Here is a 26,140-nt window from a genome sequence, read left to right as displayed (position 1 = left end):
ACACGAAACCACTGAAAACAGTGTAGTATATATGCCAGACCAGTATGGGGCGCTGTAATTCTGCCATAGAGATACACTATACACGGAGAAGAAGACTTTGAGCATGCGCATAACCTTGCGCGCTGTATACGAACCAAGATGGTGTTGTCCATTATCGCTTGTTGCTCATAACAGTTGCATAGAAGCAATAGATTTTGCTGTAATAAAGCTAGTAGGCTTTGTAGCAACACGAACACAATCATGTAGTCCGCCATTATTGTTGTTGCTGTTACGTGTGACGCAGCCGACACGTGATGTGATGACATCATCGTTTCACAAAATATACGGATTGGCCGTACACACGAAGACGCGAGGGTGTCGTTTTCGGATTTATCCACTTTGGGACCCGGTTTCAAAAAATAGCGGTTTCAGTCTCCTAAAACGCCGGATCCGTGTGGACGAAACGCCAATACGATAAAAAATGTATACGTATACAGCGAAACGCGTCTCCGTGTGGACAGGCCCGAAGAAGCAATTGCTAAGAGGTGTTTTTCTTTAGATTGATGTTTTCCCACAGAAAGTACTCCCATGACTGGTTTTGAATATGCGTTTTGGCTTTCTGTTAAGTAATGGCCCTTTTGTCATCCAGAAGTGGGCGGGGCCATTTTTTTTTTTTTTAAGACAGATTTCCTTAAACTTAAGGTGTCTGACATATTCATATTCAAAAGTTGTGGATTATTCCATAAAACAAAGGTTTTAATGAAAAAGTTAGGCACATCAGTCACTTAACTCCAAATAAAAGGTCTTTCTGAGTGTTATAATTTAGTTGTCTTGCTATGGACACACACCCAAGAACTTTATGAAGTCAGTTCTGTGTTCAAAACAATCTGCCAGGTTTGTTTATTCTCCATTTTCTTTGCTTTTCTGCTAGAGTTTGAAATTGTATTTTTTTGTACTGTATGTGTATTTTGACATATGTTTTAAAAGTCGCACATAAATCTAACATATTTACATCAACCCCATTATGAAAGCTCATTATGAAATTGGCAAACATTTCAAGTTTACACAAATTTAAGAAGAGCGCTAAATCAGAAAGGTTTTTAGAGAAGTCGTTCTCTCGGGGCGCCTCATTGATACCATGGATCACACAAATTCCTGCCAAAATCATATCTGCACAGTTTTATTGTTAAAAGAATAAGGATCAGTGATAGTCAGGTGTCCACATACTCTTGACCAGATACTGTAAGATGGAAATCATATCCTGGGTCAAATGTGCAACAATGATAAGCGGTCAGATGTACGATTGTTTTTCATCATGAGCTTAAAATTCAAGGCCAAAGAAATACAGTACAAAGGCCAAGGCCTTAAAAAATATTTTTCTTTATACTATTATTAAAGTATAATATATTGAGCCGTGACGCTGTAATGATTTTTAATGTTGAAGCTGCATTTATACAAGCAGGTGATATATAGAAGGGAAAATCTACTTGTCTTACTGTATGAGAGCGACGTGTCACTGCAAATCAGTACAAACTTCTGCAGACTGATCGCCACCATTATCCTCGGATGAATCATGTCTATGCTTATGGTAATGGTTTCTCCCAGGTTGACGCTTGCCAGTATCCGCAGGGGCACTAAATAGTCTTAATGAGAATGAAAATTAAGTAAATTGTATCTCTTAAAATATTGTGTTCCATTACCGCAGTACTGTCCTCGGTATTAGGAACAACACCAACAACAAAAAAGTATTCATTTTGCAAAATCTAAAAGGCCAGTCTATTTCTAATTGGATTTAGTGTCACTGTAAATTTTATATATACTGTAAATCCGACAGAGCTGTAAGACAAAGTACAGATTTTTTTATACACTCTTTAAAAAAGGTTTCTTTTGTAAGGGGCGCAGGGACCTGATGCCTATCCCAGGAGACTTTGGGCAAGAGGCGTGGTAAACCCTGAACAGGGCGCCAATCCATCGCAGAGCACACACACACTACAGGTAATTTGGGAATGCCAGTTTATCTGCATGTCTTTGGATTATGCCAGGAAACCCACCTACCACGAGAAAATGCACTTACATGCAGTACATGTTCAAAAGTTTTTACCCCCTTTTTTAAATTTATGTTTTTTTTTGTGTAAAGTTATAATAAAAATCATCATCTGATCATAGCAGGTTCCAGTATCAGGCAAATACAACCTCAGACGAACAAGAGCATATAACTTTTTTTTTCTTTTCACCTTGCCATTATGCAATTACCAAAAAATACACCCCCCCCCTCAAAAAAATAAAAGAAAAATTAATGGAAAAATAAAAAAATTAAAAAAATGTATAATTAAATAATATGGGCAATACTACAGTATTTACTCCCCATTCAATAGCTTGTAGATGGTTCCCTTATGACTTTTTCATTCTCTAACATCATTATGGAGCGATGTTGGCCCATTCTTCTTTGCATATAATGTAAGTATATACACTTTACTAAAATGTTTAGAAAATACCTTTTACATTTTTTTGTAGGAGTGAACACAACCTCTATAGGTTTAAAAACCTCTGCTTGTCATATGTTACATTAACTTTACATTTGGCTGATGCCCTTATCCAAACAAACTTACTTTTTTTTTTTCTCATTATACATATGAGCAGTTGAGGGTTAAGGGCCTTGCTCAAGGGCCCAACAGGGTGGTCATGGGATTTAAACCTGGGACCTTCCAACTGTACTGTAGTCCAATGCCTTAACCACTGAGCTACCCCTGAACTTGCCTATAAGAACTAAACTAACCACCCAATTCACATAAAGAACTCTCCAAATCACCATATACTGTATAATACACATGCCTTCATTAAAATGGTGATTTAGAAACACACTTACACAATATTTATATTTAAAAAATTGCCCCAAAATACAATATACAGTATAGTTAACATCATCCCTTTTAAAGGGTAGTTTTATGGTTAGGTACTGTACTGTATATACAGTTAACCTACTGCATGATTAATAAATGAGATTAATGATTCTGCATGACATTGAAGGTTTAGCGAAATGATAAACATGAAATAGGTCATGTGTAATATAATGCATTAGAGTGATTTAAATATTATTGACATTTACTTAAGGAATTAGCAATTCTACTCCCATACACCGTCTGTAAAATTATATAGTTCAGATATCTTCTTGCTCGCTGTCTATTCTATGTGTGTATAGGTTAAAAAAATATATAAATCATACAGTATGTGTACTGTAAATGTAAAACATTTTTCTAGCCCTGGCTCTGAGGGGTGTGTGTGTGGGGGGGGGTGTTCTGGGGTGCTGATGGGGGTGGTCAGATAGTTTGGCTGTTGAGTTTAAGTCTTTTTGTGATTATTGCGAATTTCTCTTTTAACTTGACATTTTAACCAGCATAACTTGCTTGTGTTTATAATTTAAGTCTATTTACCCATACTGTATTATATGGTCACATGATCACATTTCTAAAAGGCTATTTTAAGCATAAACTCTAACTACTCAGACTTTAGGAAAACTAATATGAAGGTCATAAATATGCTTCTTATTGACAACATTTCGGGCGTGGCTATGACATAATATCAGCTGCAAGAATATTTACAATTATTATAGTTGCACTCAATCTATGATGTTATAACTCGATAAGTACTTTAGTAGTAGTAGTTGAGCTTCCACGCTTCTTGGATGGCCGTCCACAAGATGTTGCAGTGTTTCTGTGGAAATTCGTGTCCAATTATTCTGTATAGTATTTATGATGTTGGACGAGAAGGCCTGGCTCACAATCTCCGGTCCAGTTCATCCCGAAGGTGCTCGATGGGGTTGAGGTCAGGGTTCTGTGTTCGGGCCGGTCGAGTTCTTCCACACTGAACTCATCACATGTCTTTATAGCCCTTGCTTTGGCGCTCACTGGGGCGAAAGTCATGTTGGAATAGTAAAGGGCCTTCACCAAAGTGTTGTAAGCATAGCATTGTCCAAGATGTCTTGGTATGCTAAAGCTTTAAGATCGCCCCTCAATGGGGAATGGAAGATTGTTTTTTATATGAACTGCATTACCCCAAAAAAATAAATAAAAATGTGATAGCCGAGAAAACCAAGGCAAAGTGGCAATATATAGGCTATACAATAGTTATACCTATTTTATTTTATTTTGCTATGTGCAGAACACACCTCCCTGCTAAATGCCTTAAATTTATGGAACTCTAATGCGGATGAGGACATGATGCGAAGTCTAATGAAGCACACTTCAGTGCTCTGGTTTCAGTCCAAACAAGCTCCCCTTTACCAGTTTGAGAAGGTATTTAAACTGCTCCACACTTCCTTATTAATGATCCTTGTACACCAGTATGTATGTAACGTACAATGTGCTATGTAACGCTTCCTGTGCGCTGTAGAACCACGTATCATGTCTTCTACTACATGTTGCAGTTTGGTCTCAGGAGGGAGAGTGTGTTTATAGAGTGTCGCTGATGGGATCAGAGTGAAGGCTGCTGTTCTCATTTGTAGTCAGCAGCGGTTTCCCTCCTACTCCACATCCCTCCTCCCCGAAGGGGCGAGCAGCTCAGTGCACACAGTGAAAAACAGAAGAAAAAGCTGTGAAAAAAAATAATAAAATAGCTCCGCTGAGTTGCAGTCTCTTTGTATGCTCTCATCTCTCTATTTCGGCCATATTTCACTTAATGCACTGAACAAGGCAAAAGATTTTCCAGTCTAAGCACATCACACATCATTTTTTTTTCTCCTTTTTTTCTGGATGTACTTGTGTGATATTGACTGCTTTTGTGAGATAGTTGTTCTTGTCACACTGCACATAAATCACTGAGATATTTGCTAGATTTGACTGCGATTTTACTACTTTTATCTCTCACATCATAGACAAAACTCTGATGTATGTTACTTCTATATTGTGTTTAATATATTTCAAGCCCATTTGTAGAACAGCTGTTTGCCTTTCCCATTATTCTTACTACTGGCAAAATTATTAGGGTCTGGGTTTTTTTTCCCTTATTTTAATCAACTTAACCTTGATTAGGGCTGCCAATAAGACATTTTAATAATCTACTTATTTGCTAATATAGTACATGCACCACATAATGGCACATGGTTCTACCATGGTACATACTTTGGTACAATGTTATATATGTACTAAAGTATGATACATGGTTCTACAATGTATCGTATCATGGCACTATGGAACATGTACCAGAAAATATGTGATAGTTATGTAATATGTTGTAGGTAACATTGTATGTGTGTAAAATTAATAAAAAACTAGAGTGTATGTTAAATCTCCTAATATTACATATTCAATTCAATTTTATTTGTATAGCCCTTTTAACAATTGTCATTGTCACAAAAGAATTACAGTAATTAAGTTTGTATGGAATGTGAATGTGCATGAATCAAAATGGTCAGATAGTCCCTGGTGAGCAAGGAGGGCGGCAATGGCAAGGAAAAACTCTCTGAGATGGTAATAGGAAGAAACCTCGAGAGGAACCAGACTCAACAGGGAACCCATCCTCATCTGGGTGAAAACAGAAAGCAGGGATTAATCTACATTCATACTGTGTGTTAGGTGGCAGGCAGTTCAGCATAACAGTTAATGTTAATTGATGTTATTATGGAGTCCAGGTAGTTATTGGAGGCTCAGGTAGACTTGTAGGAAATTCCAGTCCTGAACTATAGAGTGACTGCAGCCAAGTCAAGTCCTTAAAAAAAAACAGCTAAACAGTTGTCAACATCAGTTGAGGCCAGAACCGTCTTCTCCGGTAGAGTGAAACCGTCCCCAGACACCAGACTCATCCCAAAGGGACACACAGGGCATCCATGTGACGAGATCTCCAACCAGAAGCGGGGCATCAGAATGAGTCAGGCAGGTCCAGAGGGCGGAGGGAGTCTGGATCAGTGGCAGCAAGCCGATATAATAATATAGAAACAGTAACTATAACAGTATTATGCGCTAACATTTAGCTTAACATTTATGCCAATTCTCCAGAGCGACCTACAAAAGTGCTTTGAAGTTTCCATCATTGGTTAGATACTTACACTGGGTTATTAGGTTACTAACGTACCATCAGTCAAACACTGTTAGAAAGGTTTTTTTGGGGAGCATTAAACCAAATATCTACAAAACAGATAGGTCTTTAGTTATTGCTTGAACACCGTTAGTGTATGGATATCTTTATTCCAACACCTAGGAGCCAGGACAGAAAACGGAAAAATGTCCAATATGGTCCAGTAGATACAAACATACCATAGTAGATACCTGCCAAATTTTTTAGCGACTGCGCCACCCAATAAGTACTATGATGTTCACCAAAATATTGTGGTAAACACCATACTACCATGGTACCCACTTAAGTGCCACAGTATCTACCAGGATATTCATATAACTATGCTAGTGCATACCATATTATTTCCCTGTTACCCACTGCAATGCCAGTGTACATACCCTGGTACTTTACGTTCTATATTAATGCAGTGTCCACCACCATGGCATATTATGGTATAACTACTTACCATAGTGAGCTCTAAACCATATAATAATAAAATCTCTTATGGAAGACTTATTTGTTTATAAAATTCCTCTTTTTTTAGCTATGATCTTGCGTTCTGTATTTGTTTCTGACATACTGTAGTGTATTTTGCACTGTTTGCACCATTGAGGGTCACTAATGAGAAAAGGCATAAAAAAAATACAGCGGCACCTCAGCATACAAATGCCTATACAAATAATTTTCAGCACACAAGCGAATGACTCAAGCTGAAACAAAGGCGGGCTTAGTTGTGCATACGTCGGTGAGCCATTCAAAACTTGTTTGCATCAGTGAAAAGCCAAGCAACGCTTGTTTATGCAAGATTTAGTAAAGACATAGCACCATGGGTCCCAAGGAGGGTAGCAAGATGAAAAGGGAGTCACTTTCAGTTTGATTTGAGGAATCATAAAATAAGGTTAAGTGAGGTTAAATGTATATTTATTTCATATTTTACTTCATTGACATGCCTTTCTTAATGTTTTGATTGTTTTTCTATGCAAAAGTATTATTAAAGTGTTGAAAATTCCAATGGTAATATTAGTAATATTTTGGGGTGGCTGGAACGGAATATTTGCATTTACATTATTTCCTATGGGACAACATGCTTTACAAGACGAAATTCCACCTTAAGAACTCGCCTCCAAAACTGATTAAATTTGTATACAGAGGTACCGCTGTATAACTTAATAATGTTATGACTATAATAATGTTTAATGTCTTTGTCCTTTTAGCATGGATGGTACTGTAGCTAACCACGAGTTTTCACATTTGCTAACACTTGTAGTTTAATCATTTATTCAAGGGCAAAATGCAACCAATTTCACTCATCGTCTACTGTATACCGCTTCATCCTGTATTCAGGGTTGCAGGGGACCTGGAGCCTATACCAGGAGACTTAGGGCACGAGGCCGGTCCATCGCAGGGCACACATTGGCATTTATTATGCACACATTGTATGTGTAAAAAAAAAATGTCTGAAAAAGAACAATTTTTACAAGGTTAAATAATGGCCTAAATGGCATCTAATATGCTTCTCCGGCAAGTCTCTTGTCTGTGAAGTTCCTGGAAACCTGGAACACTTCCAGTTAACTTTCTACATTAAAAATATCATTCAAGTAATTCACAGTATTGAGAATTTGGCAAAAGACAGGCCACATTAAATAAATATGTAAATGAAACCCCTGGAGGCTGTTCTCACGTCAGGGATTACACGCATCACAAAACGCAGAGCACCTCGGCACCTCAGCGGCGAAGACGTGGCCTCACTGTGGAATTCTGTGTCACGAGATTAACTTGATGTTTATTCCCAGCAGCTAACACACGTTAATGTAACAGCGTTTACAGATAGAGTCATTAAATCTCCACTGAGCACTTAGCATTAAAGGTAAAAATAGAAGGTATATGTGTTTTTCTGTTAAAGCCAGAATCTTCCATCAGTGCTTACTGTACGGCTGCAGTAATGTCCAATATGGGAATAAAGATAAAGTGGGGAGGAGCGAATGTGTGTGTGTGTGTGTGTGTCCGTGTGAAGAAAAGTCCTTCTGTTTATTGCATGTGGTTCTCCGTTCAATCTAATCTTCACGTATTGGATCCCTCTTACAATTACGTTGCTTACCGAGGAATGTGAAATTAACGACACTAAATTTATTTTAAAACTGTAATGATATAACACTAAACCCTTAAGACCTTCAAAATTGGTTTCACTAAGCCCTCGGCGATTGTGTACAGGATATCACTCATTTACAGTCAACGACTGCCTCCCAGGAGAATCCTACACTGTTTACACAACCTGCAAACTAGGATTTGTTAAATAAAACTCTTATTATTATAATTTTAAAGCATTAAGGGCAGAAACAGCTGTTTTTATTTCCTTATATTTGATTTGGCATGGGTTTTATGCCGGGTGTCCATCCTGACACAACCCTCCCATGTTATCCGGGCTTGGCACCAGTCTGGATAAGAGTACTGTACACCGGCTTGTGATGGCCGCATGGTAGAACTAAACCACTCATGCCTCATATTAAATTACATTCTAATGTAGTGCATTGTGTGGATTTAGCAGACACCAGGTTGTTGTGTATTAAACAAAAGAGATCGACATTATACACTGCCCAATTTTCACTTGAATAGATTGGACTCATCTGTTCATTGGTGCCTTAATGTTGCTACCTATTTGCAAATGTTTTCAATTTCTCATGGGAGTGATACGATACACTGCGAATAGTAGCAGTTAAAATTACTGAATATTTCACACTACAGAAAATGAAGGACATTTGTAGTTGTGGCTTCAAATAAGGAGGAAAAAAGGCTGATACACCATCATATGTCAATACTAAATTCTAAAACAATACTGGAGATTTCAAAACTATTAAATAGCACATATGCAAATAGGTTATTAAGTAACAACAACAACAGTCAGTCTTTATTTTAAGACATGAAGATCAGCTGTTCTGGAACAGTTCTTGCAAGAACAGTATTGCCAAGTGCATTTGTACTGTAGCACCACGATGAAACTGTCTCTTATGAAGACCTTCCCAAGTAAGCAAGTATTGTAGTACAGTAGTGTTGACCAAAACCTAGTAGTGCTGCAGAGGAGAAGCTCATTTAGAGTTCCAGCCTCAGAAATCACCAATTAACAAACAGCACCTCTGATTAAGGTCGTTATGAAGCTTTACAAAGCAGAAGAAGCAGAGACATCTCAATATCAACTGTTCAAAGAAGATTATTATTATTATTATAATTTTTCTTTTAATAAACGCCTTTAGCATAGTTTAAGCATCCAGGTTTCGGGCTTCCTTTGTTAGCTCTGGCCCCTTGGGGTGTGGTTCTGCAGGTGTTATTGGGTAGTATGATGTACTGGCATTGGATCATTTGGGATCAGCTGTGGGGCATCATTTGCAGGGTGAAGCCTCCAATTGTACTTGTTTGTCCAGTTCATCTCATGGGTGTTTGATAAGATTGGCTGTCATGGGCTCTTTGCCTGCTGGGTGTGTGTGTGTGATTTATGCTGCTATGTCTTTTTTTTTAGTGACATCATGATGCGTTCACCAGGTTGCTGATCACCAGGTGATCAATGCTGTCCTCTTCACCTGTCACTGGTCATAATGTTGTGGCTGGTTGGTCTATGTACATATATATCAGAACAAAGTGGGTAATGAAACTGTTAACTGTCTTGTTTTATTCACTTCGTTTTAGAAAGCTAGCTAAAGTCATATATCTGTGGATGAGGTGTTCAAACCATCCTCAATGCCTGACAAACCAGTTTGTCCTTTTACGGCTACTCTCTAATGTTCCCGCTGTGGTTCTGATATATTGAGAATACGTAAGCAGATAATTACATGCAGAGAGTAATAAATACTTGGGCCATATCCAAGAGCAAATTAAATTGTCCGCCAAATAAAATCTCTGGTACTGAAGCATATAATCATTCAAGATGTTCTACATGCAAATATTTTTAATACAGCCACTAAAATCACAGTCCCTAGATCATGATCAGATAAGTTTATTGTATTTCCTGCAAAAGGTTTTCCTGCCATCAGTGATACATTGGGGAAAAGCAAAAGGACTACTTAGTCAACCACCTTCCCATGAAGGATTTCTCCTTTCCACCAGTTTGAGACTTCAGTAGAAGGTCAGCTCCTACGCAAAACAAACTTTTTGATCATTCTTGGACATGACATTCACCCGGGCTTCTCATGTTTTTGTGTGTCTATAGTACATTTAAAATTCGAGAAAAGTTTTTCCCCTTGCATGACGATGAGCAGTCGCTAAGACTTTTAGCCATCTACATTAGGATGTTACATTTAGAGTTTTATCACATAATTAACAAGCCTACGTTCACACGCAGGGAATGGGTACAGTAGCTACTAAGGCTTTGAAGTCCATGTTTTAGTTGAGAAGAAAAATGCACTTCGGCAAATCGGCATGTGGTCAGTACCAGATCTGCATTTCAAGCTACAGACAGTAAAATGGGTCATTTGGAAAAGAGCGATACTACAGCTGGAACATTAACAGATACATTTAGGGGATCTTTGAGACCAAGGTTAATTTATTTAAAAAGGGGTAAAATGTGTGATCTTCAATGAAACCAGTGTCCAACACGTGGAGTAAGAAGAGGTAACCCATGACTGCACTGCTACCTCATTTCCTCTACACTGGTGCTGGTGCCAGGTGCCGAGAACCGGCCCTCATTTACACTAGACAGGAGCTCAATGGGAGCTGCATGATAATATGTCACAGGCCACGCCTACTAAACAGAAACGAACATGGCCGAAGTCAGTTTACTGGTTATTCTCCAAACTATGAAAATGTATTTCAGTATCCAAAGGTAGCGTATTCGACGTGTTATAACCGCTGAAAGAGATCGACATAGATTTATTCACTATTTGGTCGGTTGTTCGTGTGAAGCCTGCAACTATTGGTTCTTCTCTTATTTCCTCATACACTTTTTTTTTTCTTAAAGCACTTTCCAATTTCTGCTGAATCTCTGCGGTTGTCCAAATTGCAAAATTGCTTTCGTCCGCGCTCCACATTAACGGACTTTGGGTCTCCGCCATTTTTTTTTCCGCTCCCTATAATTCCGCCCACCACTCGTGACGTCAGGGGTTCTCGCGACAAGACCAGCAGAGTTTAGGGGCTGGTTCGGTGCTTATTTTAGGGCACCGGCACCAATTTTTTTATGTGGAAAAGCACGGCACTGGTTTCAAAATTGGGAACTGGCACGGGAACCAGCGCAATGCCTGATCTGACTCAAACCATATAGTCAGGCTTGCTGACAACACCACAGTGATTGACACCTTTGTTGACGGTGACAAGGCACCGCACATGACTCCTGATCTGGTGCAAGAGCAACTGTTGAGAAAAAAAAAAAAAAAAAAAAAGATGACTTCAGTATACTCCAAAGTGGTAATTTGCTCTACAGTAGAAAAGCACCACATGTTCCTTAGTGCTTACATCACAGAAGACCTTATCTTGACAGCCAACGCCAGCTTCCTGACCCAGCAGCACCTGCAATTTTACTGGTGCCTGCAGAAGACAAACATCCCCGTGCATCTTCACTACATTCCACAGAGGCACCATAGACTAGTCTTCTGACCAGCTGCATCACTGTCTGGTTTGGTAATTGGAACGTTTCTGATTGGAAAACCCTGCAGAGAATGGTGCTACCAGCTAACCGCATTATTGTTGGGCCTCTACCCCTCTGTTAAGGAGGATTTCCATCTGCAAGAGTACCAGCACTGTGGAAGATACATCCCTGCCCTCTCAATTTCCAATTTGCCTCTCTCCCATCTGAAAGAAAGTTCTGCAGCATCTGTTTAAGGACTGCCAGACTTGGTATCAGTTACTACTTCTGGGCTTCTGAGCACTTTATTTCCCCGACCACACATCACATAATAACACCCCTCACCACCCCATTGCACATTGAAATCAATAATGATGCACATGTCACTATAGTTATTTCTTCACTGACCTTAAAGAACACAGAAACAGAATGTACTGACTCATTACAGTATTGAACCGTCTCTTAAACTCAATTTTGCTCAGGTTACTATCAGAACCATTACTGCTCTGACACTCTATATTACATTTCCATTCTAGTTGTAGTTATGGACCTTAAGGTTACTGTAGTGTCCAATTGGCAAGTTTAAATGTCAGGTTTTTTGCTCATTTGTTTTTGGTCTTTACTGCCCCTTGGTATTCGCACCTCCACTGTTTCATCATATCCACTCTCCCGCATACTTGTTCCTGTTGCAATTTATTTCCATCTTGTCAGCACTGTGTATGTCATACAGGTATCTTCCACCTAAGGTAAAAGTGAAACAACATGTTATCTTTCTGGGTTTTACCTACTGTATGTAAATGGCTGTGAGGACAAGACAGATCTAATTATATATTGTGTAAGGGGTGTTCAAGTCTAACCAGGACTTTTGATTGGAAGAAGAAAGAAGAGGAAGAAGAGGATGTCCCAGCACGTTCACCCCAAACTCAGACCCTACAGGCCTCACTTGGCCTGGATTAGACTGTCTGTCTGATTCACATCTGAAAACACCGGCCTCCCAGGAACTCCTATATTGGAGTCATGGCGTGGAAATGGCTTGGAGTGAGGTCAGGACTGTACAAGGGATGTGATAAGAACTCCCAATAGTTCCTGTAATGTGTAAAGTGGTGTTGGTGAATGATTGTATGTACAGTTCACCCAGACAAATGCATCTCTTTCACAAGTTGGCAACAAGTTATTCGTTGATTTTCAAGGATCATGACTAACGTGTGGCCTTTTTTAAAATGTTTGCACCATTCAAATGTTTTACTGAAGCTAAAAAATCAATCGATGCTTGAAGTCTTCTATAAATGTCAATCAGTTTTACACCTTCGTTCATGAGAAATGTCATCACTGGTCCTAGTTTGATGCCCCGCCAACTTCAAAGATTTGGACATTCATCGACCATTATAAGTTTTTAACCTGAAGAGTCACCCCAGGTTTAACAGCACTTTGGTAGCACAGAAAAAAATGATCTGTTTTTTTATACATTTTTGAACTTGTAGATGAGGGTAGGAGGCCAAGTGTCAAGCTTTCTCAAGGGGATTTTTATCCTTGCTCTTTCTGTCCCTTTACAATAATGGGAGCTTATACAATATTCATACAATGCATGGAACTGACTTTACATGCTCCAGATCTAAACCTACATGATGCAATTATGAAGCAATAAAAGAAAGGAAGAGAAAAAGCGCCACATTATTTTTCCTCAAGGTCAAATAATTGTCAGAGCTCATTTGCTCAACTTTTTTCTTTATTTTTATCATAATACTTCATGCAATACTTCAAGGAATCTGTTTGATCCACATGATGGATATGGCTTCACTATGATCAAGCACTGAGATAGTGTGGATGGAATGGTTTCAGATTGTTTGGTCAGGAAAGCTGCTGTTGGCTTACAGGTCCTGAGGTTAATAGACTCATATTATTGCTGTAGATTTTTCAAACTCAATAATTCATTTCCATAAACCTTTAAACGACTAATAAGCTTTCTTAGAGGAAGACGCAGATTAGAGTCTTTTAAGCTTAAAGGTCCGCTAAAAACTGGCAAAACCCAGAATATGGATTTTATAATATCTCTCAAAAATACACTGTACATTTCCTGCCTACTTTTATACCAATCTGCCACCTCCTGCTTCCTTTATCCTGGACATTATTGCTCTGACTTGGACATGGAGCTATAATCTGGGAACATACAGTAAAGACACATAAGAAGCTTAACGTCAAGAGCCGCACATTTTTTTATTTAAGTTACACAAAAAGATTCCCAGTGTTCTTAAAAAAACAAAGTTTCCTTTTTAGAAGTGTTTTAATTATTCAAGCCTTAAAATAGGCAGACGGATAGATAGATAGATAGATAGATAGATAGATAGATAGATAGATAGATAGATAGATAGATAGAACTTTAATTAATTCCAGGAAAAAATAAATATTATAAAAAGTAGAGATTTTATAATAATAATAATAATAATAATAATAATAAGTATAAAATTTAATAGTTTCCTATATAAATTTTATTAAATCAAAGTTATCAAATTTGATACATTTTCAAATAATGGTTGTTATAATTTAATTAAATTTTATTTGAATAGCACTTTTACCAATTGACATTGTCGAAAAGCAGCTTTACACAATCAAAAGAATTATTGAAGTTTGTATGAAATGTGAATGTGTATGAATCATAATGATCAGACTGTCCCTGATGAGCAAGCCCAGGGTGACAGCGGCAGGGAAAAACTCCCATAGATGGGAATAGGAAGAAACTTTGTGAGGAACCAGACTCAACAGGGAACCCATCCTCATTTGGGTAATAACGGATAGCAGGGAATGATCTGCAGTCATAAGTAACTGTCTCACTAGATAGATAGGTAGATGGATAGATAGATAGATAGATAGATAGATAGATAGATAGATAGATAGATAGATAGATAGATAGATAGATAGATAGATAGATAGATATTTTATTGATGAGAAAGGAAAATCCAGCGCACAAGAGGCATCATGTCCTACCACATCCAAAACCACCTGCCCATAAGACTGCCTGCCACTCTATAAGACCGCTCAATGTCCTGTCATTTCTGAAGTAGGGCCACAATGGATCAGACTTTTTTGTCTAATTATATTTATTCATACAAATTTTCTCACATTTTATATGAGAAAATTTGTATGAATAATTTCATACGATTTTCTCCCTAATTAAGTCGTACACAATTCCTCCCTGTCACTAGGGGGCTCCCATATTAAGGCTACTACTACCGCTCAGTCCAAAGGGCTGAAGACCATACCATAGCCATGTAAAGCAAGCCGACCGCATCTTTTCAAACTGCTTGCTCTGATTTACAACTGCGGAGTAACACACTCGGAGGACAGCGCTCTCCGCTCCTTCTGCTTGCGTGAGCTCACAGACTCCCCTGATTGGCTGTAGAGCCATGATTAAAGTGGAAGCACTAAGTACCTCTCCTCCCTCTCCTCTAAGAGAGCTCGGCCAATTAGCTCGCTCTAGACCTCCAACTGCGAGAGGTTACAGCATCACCTGGGAATCGAACTCGCGATCTCCAGATGATAGGGCGAGCACTTTGCCACTGCGCTATCCAAATAAAATTGAATTGAATTTGACAGAACATCCTACAAATGCTTTATTAGATAAAGATATGGACCCAAGATTCTTCAAGGAGTGAGATGCTCTAAGCATCTCACTCCCTCTGCTGGCTACTTTTCTTCCCATAGTCCATTTGCCATCACACTTTAGCCCTTGTCAACATCACTCATTTTTTCACGCATCATCTGCCCATTTTTTCTTCTTCCTACACTTTAAGCCCTACAGGTTAATGTATCTTAAAACTTGACAGGTGCAACTTAATTAAATAATTTATGTTTTTCACATTCATTCATGTTCATTTAGCTATGTGAGAGATGCAGATGGAAACATTCAGAATGCTTAACACATACAGATAGAACTCATTCATAAATACAATCTACAGTATTTAACTGCAGTATGTAACTGTCCATTGTTATTAAACAGTCTTTTGTTTAATAACAATGGACATTATTACTAAATTTATTCTTGAGACAGATTAATGAGAACACACAAGAGGATCTTCAGTGTATTTAAATGCTGTATAATCGAACCTGAAATACAATTAGGAGAACCTTAAAATTAATTTTGGGCCTTTTTTTTCAGCAAATAGAAATTGGCTGTTACAATATTTTTGTATATTTTTTTGGTTGTTGTTGTTGTTACTGGCCTTGTGACAATTTTCTTCCCCTCAGTTCAACATTTACCGCCTGCCAAAGCTGACTTCTTGCTGCTGAACTCGATGACGGCGGCGGCGGCAGAGCCGATGTGTTCGGAGTGACACCGACCGCCAGAGTCTGGGAAAAGGGCCAGCAGCTCGATATTCATTCATACCTTTACAAATCTCAGAGTTGAGCTTAATGGTGATTTAATGATGGAAATGGGGATTGTTCCTTCACCCCAATGTAATTTGTTACCTTGACTAAATATATTAGCTTGTTCTTAATCCTTTATAGCTAGCAGGTACAGTGTTTAAGAAAGCAGTGCCCTTAATCTGCCATCTTTGCCTCGGAGAGCCGTAATGGGTCTATTTAGTCAAATAAGAACTGACAAGCCACCGTCTGCTTAGAGACGCAGGAGACTTGAGTCCGAGCAAAATAAAGTTGTCATCAGTTTCAAACATCACAAACAAAAAGAATGGAACTTTCGCGGATCGTGGGTGTTTTCTCAAGGCCAGGTGGCACAGAGTGATTCAAGAGAATCTCTCTACTGTATGTTTTTTTTTTTCCTTCTTCCTTTTTTATTTATTTATTTATTTATTGTAATGATAATGTTTGAAGTGTAAATAGCCACTCCTCACTGGATGAGCTTTCCTGTTTCCCTATACCCTGCGGCTGCGAGGGCTGGACTCCCACGAGCCATCATCCTCATCCCACTGTTTCATATGCAAATCCGCTTCCTTCAGCATCGATGCTGCTACCCCGACTCTCTCCGGAGGAGTTGAGAAGTCTGCATAAATGTGTCCTTCATTTTATTTGATTACCTGTACAAGAAGCCTCCATTTATAGATGCTACAGATTGAACAGATTCCTGACACACATGCCAAGACACAACTGCATGCCAATGATGTACAAACTGCACATTTGCGCGAAGAAAAAAAAAAGAAAAGGAAAAAGTGCAGATAGGTGTAGGTATTTATGTCCCCAGGCTTCCCCAGATGTCCTCATTCTGTCCCTTCAGCATGCTTCCAGAATCACATGGAAGTACTTTGACCAGTACACTGGCACTGGATTTACATAAACACTGACTTTGACATGAAACACCAAAATAAGTTATGAATTATGCAAGCGCATCAAGTTAAATCAGGTCTAGTCAGCTTTTATTTTTGAGGCAGTATCGAGCAAAATGTGCGACATACTGTAAAAGTTTCAGGTTCAGAACTGGTGAAAGATCAAAGACAAAATGTAATCATCTGCTTGTGCATTTTAATAGATTGCGTGTGCAATTAAAGAACATCTTGAGGGTGATCTACAAAGAACAAATGGTGACATGAAGGACTTCAATGTGGACTGTTGGTTGAAGTAAGCCAATGCAGCACAAACTGCTGAAAAAAGTTACGGCTGGACACGATAGAAAGGTGTCAAAGATCTCAGTGCACCACAGCTTGTTTTGTATGGGGCTTAGCAGGCAAAGAGTTCAAGGTTGTTGATCCGGCCTCCAAATTCTCCAGATTCTCAATCATGGAATGTGCCAGACAAACAAATCCATAGAGGCCCAACCCAACAACCCACAGCACCCGAAGGATTTCCATCGCTGATTTCCTGTTGCCAGACACCACGGCTCGTCCCTCCCAGATGTCTTGTGGAGTCATGCCCCAGGACAAGAGCTTTTCTTGACGAACCTACAAAATATATGGCTTAAAGTTTTGGCTTTTAATATTATGATTAGCATATGTCTGTAGTGTGTATCATTAATAATCCGCGGTCATTATGTATTCCTCAGTGCAGTACCAAGTTAAGTTAAGATAAGCCCATATTTGTTACATAAGTCATGATACTGCACCTGAGCAGATAGGGTTAAGGGCCTTGCTCAAGGGCCCAGCTATGGCAACCTCGTGGGCAGCCGCAAGATTTTAATTCAGGGGCCGTGGTAGCTCAGAGGGCAAAGGCAATAAGTTACAAATCAGAAATTCAATTAAATTTTGAATTCTGTAGCTGAATTAAAATCTTGCACATGCAGTGGCTGGATAGAATGGGTGCGGAAACTACTGACGGCGGGACTCGAACCCGGATCCTCAGATCTGGAAATGAATAACCTAGAACCTGATCCACCATTCCTCCTGTAAAGGCTGGCGTTTGTGTAGTGAGAGAAAACTTTTCTGACATTATGTCAGACATGAGAGGATTTTATAGAGAAAGCACTAACATGAATAAATTAATCTGACATTGTTGCGGTTGTAAATTTGGCATGTTGCAGAGGTTGTCTATCAATAAGCCGTCAAATTGTTGTGGTTTTGCCCGCAGCATCATTTTTATTTTGATCAGAAATGTGGTTTGACATTCATCAGGCTTAATTACTCAGCGTAAGTAGTTGTAAATCAGTGTTAAAGTGCACAACATAATTATAGCTGTTATGTACAATATACGCTGTTAACTAATTGCAGCAGTGTGCCTTTAGCTCTTGCATGTAAATAAGTTAGCTCGATCATTTGTTTTTTTACGTAATATTTGTGGGGATTTTAAAGGGCAACTCAAAACTTGTCCAAGCTTTTAAATGTTTAAATGTTAAAAAGGAGCACAGATCCCATGTTACTGGAGAATTTATATAAAAGTTGTTTTTTTAATGTTGGTAGGTCTCATAGACTTGACGCATTAAGGGAAAGATTTAATAAATGAATTAATAAAATTTTTTTTAGAAAAATCACTTTCTGTTGGATCAAGCAGGTCAGTATACTATTCATACTCTCTGTTTAGCAGTTATTTCATTACTTGAAATGTTGACTTGTTGGACCACAGAACACGTTTCCAGTGTGCCACTTCCCAGATAAGAAGCCTTTGATGTACAGCTTACTTAAGGCTTAGAAATGTTAATGTTGAACCCAAACTAAAGTGTTTTTAAGACAGTGATGTCAGTGGGATTTGAGCTCATACATAATCAGAAATTGTTTTCAGCCCAACCCTAGTGAAGTGAGATTTAACAGGTTTTCTTGAATTTTTTGATGATATCGGGTACTAACATATATGCGATATATATGTGAATGTTATCTTGTAAGTACTGGATAATGTGCTGGTGTATCTGTTGAAGTCTTGCTCCATCCTCGCTCTATAAAAACCAGGCTTTTCTTTGAATCTCCTTGTAAACTGTAATATAATTGGTTTAGGTAAAGCAAGTATCTAACTGGCCCCTGTTCAAAATGTACTATGATAACAATTGATTTTAAATCTAGCTGTACATTTTCATATAGAAGGCAAATTAGGTTATTTATTTATTTATTGCTAATACTGCTACAACTACTACTGGGGGCAGTGTTGGCTCAGACGGTTGAGGCTCTGGGTTGTTGATCAGAGATCAAGGTTGGGGATTTGTTCACTGTCACTGCCGGATGGCCATTGTTGGGCCTCTTGGCCAAATCCCTCAAACCTGTGCCTATACTCCGCCATTGCGGGTCCCAAAGGCCAGATTGGAAAGGAGAGTGCCACTGCCTGATGTGCTCACGGGAACAACAACAATAACAAAAAAAAAAAAAAAAATTAATTAATTAACAATAAAGTAATATCATGCAAATCAAGTGCTGTTGTGATGAATATCAACACGAAAGTAATGCAATTTTAGGCATCACAGCTTTTATATTGCTTTTATACAACAGTTTCACAAACACAATTTTTTATCACCAGATCATGATTTCTTGGTGTTGGTTTGTTTATTTAGTTAACCAGTTACTGTATTTTGTTCCGCCAGCACATATCCTTTAGTAAATAACAGAACAAACTAACCACAACAATTAGTGTTATTAACAAGGGTGAAAGTAGTTTTAAACTCTTGAAGGACCTGTCTTTATATGACCCACCTTCATTAAAGCTCAAAAATAGTGTCTTTGTTGAAAGTTGAACCCTAAATCTATGTTGCACAAAAAAACAACCAGTCATTCAAAAAGTCACACTAATGCATAAATATTTATTTATTTATTTATTTATTTATTTATTTATTTAGCCATTTATCACTTGTGGAGCTAGTAAGTTACAAAATTATCCAACAAAAAAAGGCAAATAATAACAGCCTTCAACATTTTTGGCAACATCCGATATGTTCTTTATATAGAACAATAAACAATTCAGCTACAAACAACTAGCCTTTTCCCATTTTTAACTATTGCCACCACCCCCAAAGTGTATAAACACAACAATACATACGAATAAAATAATAGAGTACAAAATACAACATCAACATAAATCAATCAACTCTAATTATCACATGCATGACAATCACATGCAATGTTCCATGAGACAGACGCTTTCCCTTTTGTTGAGTGGAGAACAGAAGGCGGCTTAGACTTGTTCTTTCTGTGGAAGCCATGGTGAATGGACTTTTCAGGAACTGCTGCCTGAGTTCTTAAGAGGTTAAGAAATTGTCACTTATAAAATATTTAGTTTCTTCCATGTTTGCAGAAACCCTCAGTTCTTGTTATCTTTAGGAAGTATGTATAATGTTGAGCTGATGTCCTTGATGGAATATATGTGCATGGAGTTTGCATGCTCTTCCCATGTTTAGTGGGTTTTCTCCAGGTACTCTGGTTTCCTCTCACAGTCCAAAGACATGTAGATTAGGCTAACTAGTGTTTCCAAATTGCCCGTAGAGTGCGAATGTTGACCACAGTCATAAAAATGTAAATAAATACAGTGGTCACCATTGGTCTCCATGGTCCCTAGTTGGACTACAGAGACTCTAGATGGATGGATGGATGTCCTCGGCTTGGGTGAGCTGCTAACTTGTGGCCCCTTGGTCATCCGGTCATGTGTGTTTATCTTTATCTGTGTCTTTGCGGTTTGAGTGGTGTGTAAAATATTTTCTATCCACCTGATCAAAAAGGATCCTAAGACAAGACCCTGGTGGCATTAACCTTTCGTGATAATATGTAAAAAGGTAATGCTTCATGTTTTCTCATGTTAGGGTCACTCTAGGAAAAGTAATTACATTTCTGTTTTAAAAAAGATTATTCGGTGGTTCTCTCTGCTGTTCAACATAGTAGAAGACAACACAAGGGTTGAACCTGGATGGCAGTAGCATGTCTCGGTCAAAGCACATCTTTGGAATTTGAAGAGAAAGGAGAGTAAAGAACGTCTAGTGCAGCAGACTCAGAGCAATGCAAGAAGGAGTAGACTCATAGTGACCAATCAGGCACCCCGCTTGCCCCAGATTGCCTTGGCTGTGTTTAGACTCTGCAAGACTCTGTGGGCCCACTGGGAGTGACCATGCTATTGCAATAAATGACCTTGTTGTACCTATCCACAGCATCGCAACAACGATAACTTGAGCACAACAGATTGCGGTTGCTTTCCCAGAAATAAAGTCAGTACACAACAATTCTTCTCCTTGCGCTAATTTATGTATCTGCTATGCCTGGTAGAAAACTTTATAGAAAAGTGGGACATTTCGGAAGGGGTTATTTTTAGATGTGATTACTTTACCTACTGGAAGGATGCCACTTCCCCTTTAGCTCAGCATATGCTAAAATGCTTTCTTTTTGTCTGTATGCAGTTATAATTTAAGGTTTAAATTTTAATACAACCAATCCCATTACTATCCAGCTAAAAGCCTGTTGAAATAAACACAAGTCCAAACAAATCAATTCACACAATTCCCCAATTCACACAATTACACAGGCTTATTATGAAGACTTTATTTGTTATTAAAATAAACAGGAACTAAATTGTTTTTAGAGAAGTCTCAGGCAAAAAAACTGCAACATATTCACTTGACCCAATATTGTGTAATTTTCATACATCTCAAAAAGTGTTTTAATAGCCTTCCCAGCTCTGTATTCGAGTGCTTGCCAGAAACTGGTGGTTTTCCGGCCTCACTTGAGATTTCTGCTGTTAGATAATTAATAAAGAAAAATAATCTGGACCTCCTGCATTCTAATTCATTTCACACAAATACCAAATGTGGACTTTTTAAAATCAAAAATCACTAAATAGGGTTGTGCTTAAAGAGCTAAACGTCTTTTTTCCTCAGCAGTAACCCCCTTTTATTTAAAGGTGTAATCAGTTCATTATACAGTGCTGAGCAGCATGGTTAATTACCTAAAACTCAGTAGTTGTGAGAACTGCATTTGGTTTTTCAGCAGCCTGCGCAGAGAGTACAGTAGTTAATGATCTTGGCCACAATGGCGATGAGGCCGGTGTATGAGAACTTGTATTACTTGATTCTTTTGTGCCCTTTGACACTACGGACCATGCAATATTAATCAAACGGCTTGAAAAATGTATTGGAATGTCAGAACATGTTCTTATATGGCTTAATTTGTATTTAATCTAGCAGAGAAATTACTTTTAATTGTTCTTGGTGTGACCATTTAACGAATCTATTACATTTAGGATGGTGTTCCACAGGGGTTTGTCTTGGTTCCCTTCTCTTGTCCTTATACAGTATGTATACCCTAATTCACTTACTGTAGGTTTTGGGTTGCCCTTAGAAGTGGACCATTTGAGTGCTGTTGGTCTATGTGCGTTGAACGTATTTGGCTTCTTAAGGCTATCCTGGTAAGGTGTGGTGGTCCTTTCATACTAAAGATAAATAAAACAAAATGTAATTTTCATTTATCACCCTCCTAATTGAGGGAAAAAAAAGAACTGGAAGCAAAATCATTCATTCATTCTTGTCCATGATGCCTGGTTTAGTTGTAAATAAAGACACATTTAGCATTATATAGAGTATCGGGGGCTACTATGTACAGTATATGTGACTAAATACACTTGTTCCATAATTAAATTTAGAAGTTTGGGAAATCAAACAAGGTCTGATTAATCTTTTTAAAGAGTTTAAAGATTTATGAGAAGTCCACTCTTTTTTTATAATACAAATGTATACAATCCTGTAGTCGGATCGAAGTAGTCTAACGTCAGCAGGTCCAAGTCATCTGATTTATTACCATCTTATACACCCATGCAATGTAGAATGAGTGGATCATTTATTTCCGTATGACCAGTCATATGATCAGTCATAGCATTATGACCAACCGCCTATTTTTGAGCAGGTCCCCCTTCTGCAACTAAATCAACGATATCCTGTGTTCTGACACCTTTCTATGGGAACCAGCATTAACCTTTTCAGCAATTTGAGCTACAGAACCTATTCTATTGGATTGGACTACACAGGCCAGCCTGCAGTTGCATCCAACAGACTTCAAATTCTTGAACCATTAATGCTGGTTCCCAGCACAGAGAGCACACATAGTGCATCACTATTTTAGTTGCAACAGGGGGAGACCTACTCAATATTAGGTCATAGTGTTATGGTTGATCAGTATATATCTGCACATTAATAATTCCCTGTAAAAGATACATCATTTTTTAAATTTAAACTATATGACTAATTGAGATTTTATTTACAGCATATTAAGTAAACTTTATTCACTCTCACTCACTTCCTCTCTTCATCACTTTTCCTGTAAAGACTAATTGGGGGGCCTGGAGCCTATCCTAGAGGACTTGGGGCATGAAGTAGGGAACACCCTAATTTGTTTGCCAATTCATCAAATGGCACAAGCTTTTACACGCTCACACTCTACATTCTGTTTGGGAATGCCTGTTAGTCTAAACTGAATGTCTTTGGGCTGTGAGAGGAAACCGAGGCACCTGAAGGAAACCCACCAAGCACAGGGAGAACATGCAACTCCATGCATGCAGAACCTAAAACGGGAATCACACCCTCAACTCTAAGGTGGGAGGCACACAGTGCTAACAACTACACCACTGTAAAACTTTTTGTTAGTAATTATTTTTTAAACATTCATTTGGGTGGGCATACAGCAGGTAAGTAAAAGCAAAAAAGTGAAAGAAAATATTGCTTTTTTTCTCATTTTTGTTTTGACAAGGAGCTTAAACAAACCAGTTAGATTTTTTTCCCTAATGTGATCTCATATAAGAAGAACCCTTTCCCCTGGCTTGTTGCACAGCTTTGCTGTTTTCTGATGGGGCTTGGCTCATTTATACAGGCACTAAAACACAAACACACACTTTTTGACTGAGCTCTGAGACCTGTGTTTCGCTGTTGAAGAAATAGTAAAATATGAGACCTTTAAGTCTTGGAGAAATATAGAGTACTGAAGTCTTTAGGGTGTAATAAAAAAAAGTCTAAGCCATGTTATACACGAGGAAATGTGACATATAATGTGGCAGGAAAAATATTGAGTATGAATTAATCCAGTGATGTACAGTATGAATCAGAACACTGAGGCTAATTCATTCACAGTCTTATCTTTTCTGACAGCTTGACCTTTCAGTAAGCTGTTGGCTTTAGGCATCATTTCATTTTTCTCTCATTAGAACTGTCACAAGTCTGCACAATCTTCTCAGTACATCCAGGTCATAACCCCACCCAAGGTTTTCCGTGCTCCCCGGGCTGGTTACCTGATTACCTGTACCTAGATTGGCAACCTACTGGTGGCTTTAAATAGATGCAGAAGAATTTACCCCTGGCCGATGTATTTTACTTGTGTGCCTATTTCCCCTGCTTATTTCCTGTGACTCTCTAGTATTTCGTTTCTGTGTTTGACCTTGCCTGTTCTTTGGATTTCATCTTGTGCCTAGCCCTTCAGATTATCCCCCTCTCTTTAGGTTACTCTACGTTTATGACCCCGCTCCGTTTTACAGACTTTGCGCTCTCTTTTTTGGATCAGCTATATTCTATCGGCTTTTTATCCAACCTCTTCCACCCTATTTACAATCTCCGGCAATGTGTGTGTTTGTGTTTACGCGTGCTTGTGGGCACTTTCATGTTTGCGGAGCACGGACAAGAGTGCATTGCCAGCTTGTTGTGTGTCTTACTCTTTGTGGGGTTAACTACCCGAACATCGGACGCTGCGATCGCATTATCCTTACCTATCGCGACCGTTGGAAATTTTATCTCACACCCCAAGTTTGCGGTGATTCTGCCCCGTCATCAACACCCCTCCGCCCTTTTCACAGGGGATTCCCCCACACGGCCTGGTAATACCCTGTTTCACAAGCACAGCTTTTCTTTTCTGCTCTTGCTGCGCCTGCTGGCTAACCTCCTTTGGCCAATAATAACGTTTTTAAATAAATAACCTTGATTTTAACACATAAACATACAGCACTAAACGTTTACTCACTCACTCATCGTCTGTACGGCTTTATCCTGTATACAAGGTCACGGGGGCCTGAAGCCTATCCAAGGATCGACTTGGACTAGAAGGCACAAGATGGGGTACACCCTAGATGGAGTGCCAATCCATTGCAGGGCACATACTCACACACTCGAACAGGCAATTTGGGAAAGCCAGTTATCCTAATCTGCATGTCTTTGGACTGTGGGAGGAAACCAGAGTATCTGAAGGAAAACCCCCAAGCACGGGAAGAACATGCAAATTCCATGCACACAGACCCTGAGAGCGGGAATCAAATGCTGGTTTACTTGCTACCTAATACTATATCCTACCACTTCATAGGTGTGTCATTGATCAGTGTTATTTACTTTACTTGTTACTGGTGTTTATGGTTTGGCTGATTGGTGTATATTAGGTAATTTGTAGTCAATAGTAATAATAATAATAATAATAATAATAGCAACCTAGCCACAGGTCACACACATGTTAAACAAGTTTGCATTTATGCGAAGGGTGATTACGTGCAACTTCACGTGCAACTTCAGCAACTACTAGCCAGTCCTTCTTCAATCCCAGTACACACTCCACATCATGAACCGCGGCTCCCTAACCCACAGCCTTACAACGGTGAACCAGGAACCTGCCACTACTTCCTGTAGCAATGTTCTCTTTTGTTGTAGCTCCAAGCGTCCTCCTTCCCCCATAAATCTCACCGACCGGGCCCGTGAATGAGGAACTGTTGTTTGGGACGTTAATGACCCAAGCTGTTCTGCTTTTAAATCGTTCACCAATGAGATGGGGAAGGTGTTTGACTGCTCCCACTCTGGCCGAGAGGCACCCAGACACCGACTAGGACCTGTTCTGCCTACAATTATGCCATTGAGTTCTGGACTCTGGCGGCCTCCGTTAACTGGAACACCAAGTGCTTCATGACTCTTCTCTCCACGGTCTCTCTGAGGATGTTAAGGACCACCTAATCAGCCAGGAACTTCCCAGAGATCTGAATGGACTCATGGATTTAACTGGACGCATGGATGCCCCCAGGTGTTCTGCCCCATCCAGGCAGCCTCCCAACACTGCCTCTTCACCAAGCCCCAGATCAGTCCCAGTACCCATGCAGGCGGGCCGTGCCCTGCTCTCCTTTTAAAGAACATCAACGAAGGCTCCAATCAGCAGCCTGTCTCTACTCTGGCCAAATGGGCCTCTATCGTCTCTAATGCCCATAAAAGCCAAGCCT

General features: G+C 39.1%; 1 protein-coding gene across 1 annotated transcript in view; it reads left to right on the top strand.

Annotated features, from left to right (window-relative positions):
* The window catches only part of alk (ALK receptor tyrosine kinase), a 512,699-nt gene that overhangs the window by 329,172 nt on the left and 157,387 nt on the right, over positions 1-26,140 (top strand). The gene's annotated exons all lie outside the window — the stretch shown is intronic.

The sequence above is a fragment of the Clarias gariepinus genome, chromosome 13 (assembly GCF_024256425.1).
Source record: "Clarias gariepinus isolate MV-2021 ecotype Netherlands chromosome 13, CGAR_prim_01v2, whole genome shotgun sequence".
Lineage (NCBI taxonomy): Eukaryota > Metazoa > Chordata > Actinopteri > Siluriformes > Clariidae > Clarias > Clarias gariepinus.
The sequence above is the reverse complement of the archived record's forward strand: the minus strand, read 5'-3'. Positions and strand labels throughout refer to the sequence as shown.